This window comes from Dioscorea cayenensis, chromosome 20 (assembly GCF_009730915.1).
Source record: "Dioscorea cayenensis subsp. rotundata cultivar TDr96_F1 chromosome 20, TDr96_F1_v2_PseudoChromosome.rev07_lg8_w22 25.fasta, whole genome shotgun sequence".
Classification (NCBI taxonomy): Eukaryota; Viridiplantae; Streptophyta; class Magnoliopsida; order Dioscoreales; family Dioscoreaceae; genus Dioscorea; species Dioscorea cayenensis.
In genome coordinates, this window is record NC_052490.1 from 23,426,091 (window position 1) to 23,436,282 (window position 10,192).

At 42.8% G+C, this 10,192-nt stretch overlaps 2 non-coding genes across 2 annotated transcripts; one reads left to right on the top strand and one right to left on the bottom strand.

Annotated features, from left to right (window-relative positions):
- The first annotated feature begins 390 nt into the window (after window positions 1-390).
- Window positions 391-497, top strand: LOC120252410. Its single transcript, XR_005533941.1, has one exon. It is a non-coding gene; the product is annotated as a small nucleolar RNA R71 (small nucleolar RNA).
- A 5,123-nt stretch (window positions 498-5,620) lies between these two features.
- LOC120252279 lies at window positions 5,621-5,727 on the bottom strand. The gene has a single exon (XR_005533822.1). It is a non-coding gene; the product is annotated as a small nucleolar RNA R71 (small nucleolar RNA).
- Between the last annotated feature and the right edge of the window lie 4,465 nt (window positions 5,728-10,192).

Sequence of the window (10,192 nt, forward strand, 5' to 3'; positions counted from 1 at the left end):
GTTCCTCATTGCATTACCCACAAAATCAAACTATTCAAATGAAGATGCATCACCAATACAAATCGGGCAATTGGAGGGAGCATGTCCTCCACCACACCCGGTGTGAGTAGTCAAGACCATAACTCTATTCAAAGATAGAAGATCTAACTTCTTACTCAATGATTCCACTTGAGCCGCCAATAAAGTTACTGCATCTATCTCATGGAGCCTGGCCACCTTTTTCTTTTCCCTAGACTTCCATTGTCGCTATTTAACCCCATTTCTTCAATAAGTTGATGGGCCTCACCGGGGGTTTTGCTACCTAAGGTACCTCCTGCTGCTGCATCCAAGAGTTACCTTGTACTCGGATTCAATCCATTGTAAAAGGTCTGAATAACCATCCACTCTGGGAATCCGTGTTGTGGGCACTTTCTTAGGAGCTCCTTGAACCTTTCCCACATTAAAAATAGAGACTCCAATTCTGACTGTACAAAGGACTAGATCTTATTCCTAAGCTTTGCAGATTTTCCGGTAGGAAAATAACAGGCTAGAAAAGCTTCTACCATCTCCTCCTATGTGGTAATCAATGCTCTAGGTAATGAGAGTAGCCACTGCTTCACTCTCTCCTTTGAGGAAAATGGGAAGGCTCTCAACTTGATGGCATCATCTGTCATCCTGTTTATCTTAAGCATATCACACACTTTGAGAATGTTCTCTATATGACTGTTTGGATCCTCATCGGCCAAACCATTGAACTGTGTGGATTGCTGCAACATGTGGATGAATGCCAGCTTTAGCTTAAAGTACTGAGCTGTAATCGGGGGATGCACAATACTAGATTCTGTCCCCAATATTAAAGGTCTGGCATAATAGGATAATGTCCGCTGTTGCTCATTCTGTTCTGCCATGTTTTCAGATTTTTCTACTTCAAAATCAGCTATATTAGTGAATAAAAACACTTGAATTGTTTCTTAACTAAGTGAAAGATGAATAGTTATATGTGTGACAAGATGTGAAATAACAAAATAAAAGAACAAGAAAGAGAGCTCAAGTAAAGGACAAGGTAAGGCAAACGATATAATTGGGGTACCTGGATATTCCTCCGCCTAGGATAATCATTTCATGTGCAAGAACCCTCTATTATACTTCCTAACTAATGCAATAATGAGTCATGGAGATCCTTAAATACATGGTCACAAATCTAAGGTCAACCATGCCTATGTCTATACATGTCCCGGAGGAGAAATTGAATAACCTCTCAACCTCACACTCGTATAGAATTGCAATATGTTCTAGGGATTCCAAGTGATAAATCCCCTTTCTAGATGTAGACCTAACCCTTTGGTCCAGGTGGAAGGTCCCTAGCCACAATTAAGCCCTAGGTGCTAAAATCACTTCAACGCTTCACTCTGTTACACCCACAACTAAGCCCCAGTGGAAGGTCAAACTTTAGCCCATTCACACTACTATGACCACACAGAACCTGAAGAAATGGAGGTAGAATAAATCACACTAGAGGGGAAACGGGACACTCCGCTACTTCTTGACTCACCCTCTCAACTCTTTCTAATCTATCTTTGCCTAGATCTCGTGGTGTGTCACTCACTCACAAGGGTTACCAACAAGAACTCTTAACCCTATTCTCACTCTAAGGGAGTATTCATACAATCAAACATTCATGATTGGAACTTAAATAAAACTTCAATTAATTGAAAGCATAATAAAGAGATTCAATGAAACGAATTCATCCTAGGGTTTACAAATGCCCAAGTACCCACTAGGGGGTTTAGCTTTCCATGGAGCTAATTACAATCAATGAAATCAAATTTAAAAGCAAGAATCCATAGAAAACCCCCTCGATAGTCGTTGTGATGGTCTTGTGGAGAGTCCTCTACTCGTCCAAGGGTCCCTTTGTCCGGCCTAGGATACACCTATGCGGATCGGTGCCGACGAAAGCTCTCCTACCAACCTTCTTCCTAATGGAGCGTGATGTCAGAGCCGTAGAACCTCTCGAAATTCCTAGCCAATACCTCTCTAAACCCTAGCTGCAACCCTCTCTCAAGTTAGGAAAAAGTTGGAGAAAAAGAATTCTGAAATCGGGGCTGAAATCGGCTTTAAATAGGGCTGGAATTGGGATTCAACATGCCCATATGGTAGCCCATGTGGATTTTTCGCATGGCTGTGTGGAATTTATGCACGCCTTTGTGGATTCCCTGTTTTCATCCTTCTTCAGCCGGCTGTAAACAGTACTTACTATAGTGTTGTGCTGCAGTGTTTGCCATAGTGCCCTACTGTAATGCCGGCCCGAAACACTCCCGAATCCATGCTTTCATCGAGGTAATGTAAACGACCACACGTTTATGTTGTAGATCGCTTTGCTACTTCAATAACGGACATGTTGTCGGAGATCTTGCTATACATGCACAAGCCGATAATGCTTGAATGTGACTGCCCCTGTGCCCTTCCAAATCGTTATGCTAACTTAAATACGAGGAGGTTGGCAAACATTCCCGCATTTCAAACTCAACTTATGTCTTCGCGTTTGAACATTCTCAAGATTTCCTCCAAATAGTGCATTTACGATCTACATTGGCTTCTTTCTCTAACCTTTGGCTTCACTACCCTATATGCATGAAAGTAAGATAAATGCACACATATTAGCATTAAACCAGAGGAAAGTAATGCTCATCATCAGGAAAGAACACTTCGTCTTCTTATCACACAAGCACTCATCAGAAGGAAAGTACTTTCTGAGTATACAAGTCCGAAATAAAATACAAAAGAAAAGAAATGAAAAGCAAAATCAAGTGTTAGTGTCATCAGGTCTCTGCTCCGCTGCTGATGCTGGTGGTAGATCAAAGGGTGCTAGTGGAGGTGGTGATTGTGATAGCTGGAGGGGCCGAAGTTCTAACAATCAGTAACTGATGTAACACATCGAAACTGGCTACCATCTCAATATACTGTGGTGACTATATCACCCGAATCTTGATGATCTCAGACCATAATACATTCACAGTGCTCTTAAGCCTCTCAATAAGATCATAGGCTCCTAAAAAGGTACTTGGGCACCCTGAGGTCTCTATCACCGTTGTTGCAGAATCCCCCGCTGCATCCCTGATAAGTGCTTCTGTGATATGAATGCGAAGCGTTCTTTCCTTATGTTGAGCATTACTTTTCTCGGGTTTTTACACTAATATGTGTGTTTTTATGTTACTTTTATGCAGGTAGGGTTGTGAGGCCGAGTATGAAGGAAAGAAACCAATGTGGATCATAATGCACCGATTTTGGAGGAAACCTTGCTAAGGTTTAAACGCGAAGACATAGGTCGGGTGTGAGATGCTAGAGTGTGTACCAACCTCCTCGTATTTGAGTTAGCACAACCATTTGGAGGCGCACAAGGGCAGTCACACTCAGGCATTCCGACTTATGCACATAGAACAAGATCTCTACTAACTTGTCCGTCATTAAAGAAGCAAAGTGATCCACGACGTGAACGTGTGCCTGTTTGCGTCACCTCGAAGAAAGTATGGATTCGGGAAGTATTTTAGGCCAGGTACTTCAGTAGAGAAACATAGCAAAAGTACTGTAGCAGTACTGTTCACAGCCGGCTGAAAATCACAATTCCAGAGAATCCACACGGGCGTGTGGAAATTACCCATGCCCGTGCGGAAATTCCACAAGTGCACCCACAGGGGCGTGTGGATTCCTGATTCCAGCCCTATTTAAAGCCGATTTAACATCAATTTCAGAATTCTTTTCCCCATCTTTTCCCCAACTTGAGAGAGGGTTTCAGCTAGGGTTTTGAGAGGTATTCGCTAGGGTTTTGTAGAGGTTCTACGGCTCCGACATCGTCATTCCTTTGGAAGAAGGTTGGTAGGGGAGCTTCCATCGAGGCGTATCCTATACCGGACAAGGGAATCATTGGATGACGAGTAGAAGACTTTCCACAAGACCATCGACATGACTATCGAGGGGTTTCTCTATGGATTTATTGCTTTTACATTCTATTTCTTTGATTGTACTTAGCTCCATGGAAATCTAAACACCTAGTGCGTACTTGGGTATTTTTGAACCTTAGGATGTACTTGTTTCATTGAATCTCTTTATTATGCTTTTAATTAATTGATGTTTGTTGTGAGTTCCACACTTGAATGCTTAATTGTATGAACATTTCCCCTAGAGTGACACTAGGGTTGAGAGTTCTTGTTGGTAACCTTGTGAGTGAGTGACACACCACGAGCGTTAGACAAAGCTAGGTTGGAGAGGGTGGAGAGGGTGAGTAGAGAGGTACAGGAGCGTCCCCTTTCATCTCCGATGTGATAGATTCTACCTCCATTCCTTGAGTTCTTTGCGGCCATAATAGAGTGAATGGTCTAAGGGATGATCCTCCGCTGGGGCTTAGTTAAGCGTACAACGGACTTAAGCATTAAGGAGATCTTAGTATCTAGGGCTTAATCATGGTTAGGGACCTTTCACCTGGACCAAAGGGTTAGGCCTATAATTAGGAAGAGATTTATCACTTGGAATCCCTTGAGCTTATTGGAACTCTATTCGAGTGCTAGGTTGAGAGGTTATCTAATCTCTCCTCCGGGACATGTATAGAGTTAGGCATAGTTGACCTTAGATTTGGGACTATGTATTTAAGAATTTCCATGACTCACCATTGCATTGGTTAGGAAGCATAATAGAGGGTTCTTGCACTTGAAGGATTGTCCTAGGTGGAGCATTATCCGAGTACCCCATCTTTATCGATTGCCTTACCTCCTTCTTTACCCGTGCTCTCTTACTTGTTGTTTTTACTTTTGAGAATTGAATCATTGTCACACTTATCACTACTGATCTTTCACATATCTAAGAAGCGGACTAAGTATTTTTATTCCCTACTCCTTGTGAATTCGATACCCGCTTATTCGGGATTATTACTTTGGCAAACCCGTGCACTTGTGGGATATACGCAAGGGAACCTTGTCAAGTTTTTGGCGCCGTTTCTGCGGAGTAGGCATTTAGAGATACTTTGCACTTTGTTTTCTTAGCTGTTTCACCATACATTCTATTTTATATCTTCTTATTCTATCATCATTCTGATTTTTTTTCTTTCTTTTCGGGTGCAGCTCCAGGTTCTGACCCAAGGGAATCCCTCAATATTGATTGATGGAGATCCTGAGCTTGAACGTACACTTAGAAGAAAAGGGAAAGAGCCTGTGCAAGAACAGTCTAATTTAGCTGATTTGGAAGTGGAAGAATCTGAAAACATGGCAGAATAGAATGAACAATAGCGAATATTATCTGATTATGGCAGACCTTCAGTGTTGGCGACACAGTCGATTATTGTGCGTCCCCCGATTACAGCTTAGAACTTCAAACTGAAGCCTGCATTCATCCATATGTTGCAGCAATCCGCACAATTTAATGGTTTTGCCGATGAAGATCCAAACAGTCACATAGAGAGCTTTCTTGAGGTGTGTGATATGCTAAAGATAAACGGGTGACGGATGATGCAATCAAGTTGCGAGCCTTCCCATTTTCCCTAAAGGGGAGAGTGAAGTAGTGGCTACACTCATTACCTAGAGCGTCAATTACCACGTGGGAGGAGATAGTAGAAGCTTTTCTGGCCCGTTATTTCCCTCCCGGAAAATCAACAAAGCTTAGGAACGAGATCTCATCCTTTGTTTATTTGGAATTGGAGTCTCTATTCGAGACATGGGAAAGGTTCAAGGAGCTCCTGAGAAAGTGCCCGCAACACGGATTTCTGGAGTGGATGATTGTTCAAACCTTTTATAATGGTTTTAATCCGAGTACAAGGCAACTCTTGGTTGTGGTAGCAGGAGGTACCTTAGGTAGCAAGACCCCCGATGAGGCCCATCAGTTAATTGCAGAAATGGGGTTAAAAAACTACCAATGGAATGCTAGGGAGAAGAAAAAAATGGTTGGTCTCTATGAAATAGATGCAGTAACTTCATTGGTGGCTCAAGTGGAAAATTTGAGTAAGAAGTTAGATCTTCTAACTTCAAATAGAGTGGCGGCCGTGACTAATTGCACCAGGTGTGGTGGAGGACATGCTCCCTCCGATTGCTCGATCTCTATCGATGATGTTTCTTTGGTGGAGAACGTTGATTTTGTAGGTAATGGCATGAGACCTCAAGGAAACCTGACAAGTTCCCCTTGCGTATATCCCGCAAGTGCACGGGTTTGTCGAAGTAATAATCCCGGGTAAGCGGGGTCGAATCCACAGGGAGTAGGGAAGTAAAAATACTTAATTTGATTCTTAGTTACGTGAAAGATCAATGGTAAGGAGTGTGATAATGATTCAATTCTCAACAATAAAAGCAACAAGAAAGAGAGCGAAAGTAAAGAAGGGTATAAGGCAATCGATAAAGATGGGGTACCCGGATAATGCTCCGCCTAGGATAATTGTTTAAAGTGCAAGAACCCTGTATTATGCTTCCTAATCAATGCAATGGTGAGTCATGGAAATCGATAATTACATAGTCCCAAATCTAAGGTCAAATATGCCTAACTCTATACATGTCCCGGAGGTGAAATCGAACAATCTCAACACCTTGCTCGTATAGAGTTGCAATCAGCTCTAGGGATTCCAAGTGATAAATCTCTTCCTAATTATAGACCTAACCCTTTGGTCCAGGTGGAAGGTCCCTATCCACAATTAAGCCCTAGATACTAAGATCACCTCAACGCTTCAATCCGTTGCACGCGTAACTAAGCCCCAACGAAAGTTCATCCCTTAGACCATTCACTCTATTATATCCGCAAAGAACTCGAGGAACGCAGATAGAATCTATCACACCGGAGGGGAAAGGGGACGCTCTTGTACCTATCGACTCACTCTCTCAATCCTCTCCAACGTAGCTTTGTCTAACACTCGTGGTGTGTCACTCACTCACAAGGTTACCAATAAGAACTCTCTACCGTAGTGTCACTCTAGGGGAAATGTTCAAACAATCAAGCATTCAAGCTGATTCGGCTTTAAATAGGGCTGGAATCGGCCGACTACATGGGCTTGAATGCTCCACGCGCCCGTGCAGAATTTCCACACGGGCGTGGATAATTTCCACACGCCCGTGTGGATTCTCTGTTTCTCTGGTTTCTCGGCCTGCTGTGAACAGTACTGCTACAATATATACTACAATGTTGCTATGGTGCTCTGCTACAGTATTCGACCTGAATAGCTTCCCAATTCTATACTTTCATCGGAGTAACGCAAACGGGCAAACGTTCACATCGTGGATCACTTGCTTCTGCAATGTTGTACATGTTGGCGAAATTCTTGTTCTATGTGGATAAGTCAGAGTGCTCGAGTGTGACTGCCTTTGTGCGCCTCCAAATGGATTTGCCAACTCGAATACGAGGAGTTTGGCACACACTCTAGTATCTCACATCGACTTATGTCTTCGCATTTGAACCTTAGCAAGATTTCCTCCAAAATCGGTGCATTGTGATTCACATTGGCCTATTTCCTTCATACTCGGCCTCACAACCCTACCTACATAAGAGTAACATAAAAACACACATATTAGTGTAAAAACCTGAGAAAAGTAATGCTCAACATAAGGAATGAACTCTTTGCATTCCTATCGCACAAGCACTTATCAAACTCCCCCACACTTAAGCTTTTGCTTGTCCTCAAGCAAAAATTAAAAACGTTATGTGCATCAATGAAGAAGATATTGAAAGTGCTTGGCCTTAGGTTCACCAAAGTATACAAAGAGAGCATTCTACAAGTAAGGGAAATTCCAACACTAAATACGAAAAATCAATGCTCTAGCTAAAAACTTGAATCAAAAAGGAAACAAAACCCGAAATCGTGTACGTGTGTGAACTCACTCAAAAACAACCCAAGGTATACTCCTCAAAGTTCTAAGTACAAGGGACTTATTTATCTACAAAAGTGACAACAATTTCAAAGATGGTAGTAGCTTCACACATCCTCTAAGGTAGCCCTTTCCAAAGCGGCCGCTAAGGTGGCTTTCACACTTTCGAGGTGGTAGCTCTTTATACCGGAGTGCTAGCTTTCACTCATCTTATGAGATAGCTCTTTCTCTCATTAGGGCATAGCTAGTATCCGACTTATGAGAGTAGCTTCATACTACATAGGTGGTAGCTCTTTCCACCCAACAAGCACAAATAAATAATAAACCTATTTTGTTCTTTCTTGTCATTTTCCATTTTTTTTTAGGAATTTAGCACAAGAAAATAAACCTAACTAGTCCCTTTAACATTGAACATGAGTTTCCAATAGAGTTCAAAGAGTGAGTAGTGCACTAAGTAGAAATCGGGCAAAAAATTCCTAGAAATTCAAGCAAGAACTAGAGCATGAAAACATTCAATGTTAGAAATTCTCCTAAACTCAAGAATACAATCATTGCAACTAAGGTGAACCACCATTGGCTATGTGAGCATATATCAATCAAGAACAATAGAAAAGATGTGTGCACTATGAAACTCCCCCCACACTTAAGTTGTACATTGTCCCTAATGTACACATTCAAGCTCACTCAAAATATAAATCATTCAAAAGCAAATGTGGGAGAAGCAATCAAAACAATACTCCCCTGACTCCTAGTATGACGTTTGATGAAGCTAGTTCGTTGGGAGTAGGGTTCCAATAGGTTTTGAATCTTACACGGCCAAGTACCTCAGTACCTTGGCCGTGCCGATGACTAAGTCTCAATTCCCAAGGAGACAAGACCATCTGCACGCATACACGAGGGGGTTCAATAAAGCTCAATAAAGACAAAATAGATGGAGTGTATATAAAGGATAAAGCAATGAATACAACTGGATGATGTAAAATGAAAATAAACTCAGAAGGGAAATCCTTTCTGAGTGAAAAAAGTCTAAAAACAGGAAAAATAAAATAAAATGCAAGAAAGTAAAGGAAGGGAAAATCTAGTGTCAGTATCGCTCTCATGCGCCGGTGCTGCTACAGCTGCTAGTGAAGCACATAGTGGGTCTACCGGTGCCGGGTTAGAGGATGGAGGTGCTAGAGGAACTGAGGGGGCCAGAGGAGTCCTCGACCACAATACAATTGATGAGGCAACATCTCGCTCTAAAATCTGCTGTAACATGTCGAAACGCGCCATGAACTCTGTGTACTGAGTGGCCTGTGTAGCCCTAATTTCCGCAACCTCAGCTCGGACCACTCCTATAGCATTCTCGAGCCTCTCAAAGCGATCATTGGCTCGAGATGGTGAAAACTTACGCACTGGGGTGGCTCCTCTGCCACTGGAGGTGCCTTGGTCTCCATCGTTGCTGGCTGAGGCTCGAGAGCGGGCTGAGATACTCCGGCTTCATCACCCTCATCCTCGGCTATCACTGGAGCTGGTAGTACTAAAGCAAAAATCCTTGTCCAAACCCTGCGGACCATGCCCATCGTCCGCATCATCTCTAGACTCAGGGGCTTCCCAGCCTGCTCCCCAGCCTCAGTCAGTACCGATGGAGACCGAGACACCTTTGGCGGCAGAGGATGCTCCCCCCGTACATATGTTTTCACCATCTCGAGCCCATGATCGCTTCGAGAGGCTCAAGAGTGTGGTGGGAGTGATACGGACAGAGGTGGCTAAGGCTCGAGCAGAGATTGCTGAGATTAGGGCTACGCAGGTCACTTAGTACACATAGTTCATGGCACGTTTTGACGTATTACAATAGATTTTAGAGCGAGACGTCGCCTCCTCATTTGTCTTGCGACCGAGGACTCCTCAGCCATCCTCGGCATCTCCTGCACCCCCATCTCCTATACCAGCACCGGTGGATCCACCTTATGTTTCCACACCACCAGTAGTAGCAGAGGAGCCGACAGAGCGTGACACCGACATTTGACTTTATTTTTATGCATTTTCTTTATTTTACATTTTATTTTAGACTTGTTCACTCAGAAAGGATTCTCCTTCTGAGTTTATTTTCATTTTGCATCTCGAGTTGTATTCATTGTCTATCTTTTATATATACTCGAGTTATTTTGTTTTTATTGACCTTCACTGAATCCCCTCGTATATGCGTGCAGATGGTCTTGTCACTTGCGAAATTGAGATTTTGTCATGGGCACGACCAAAGTGCTTTGGCACTTGACCGTGTGAGCTTCACAACCCGTTTGAACACTACTCCCAAGGATTTAGCTTCATCAAACGCAACACTAGGAGTCAGGGGAGTATTGTTTTGATTGCTTCTCCCACATATATTCTTCATTGATATACAT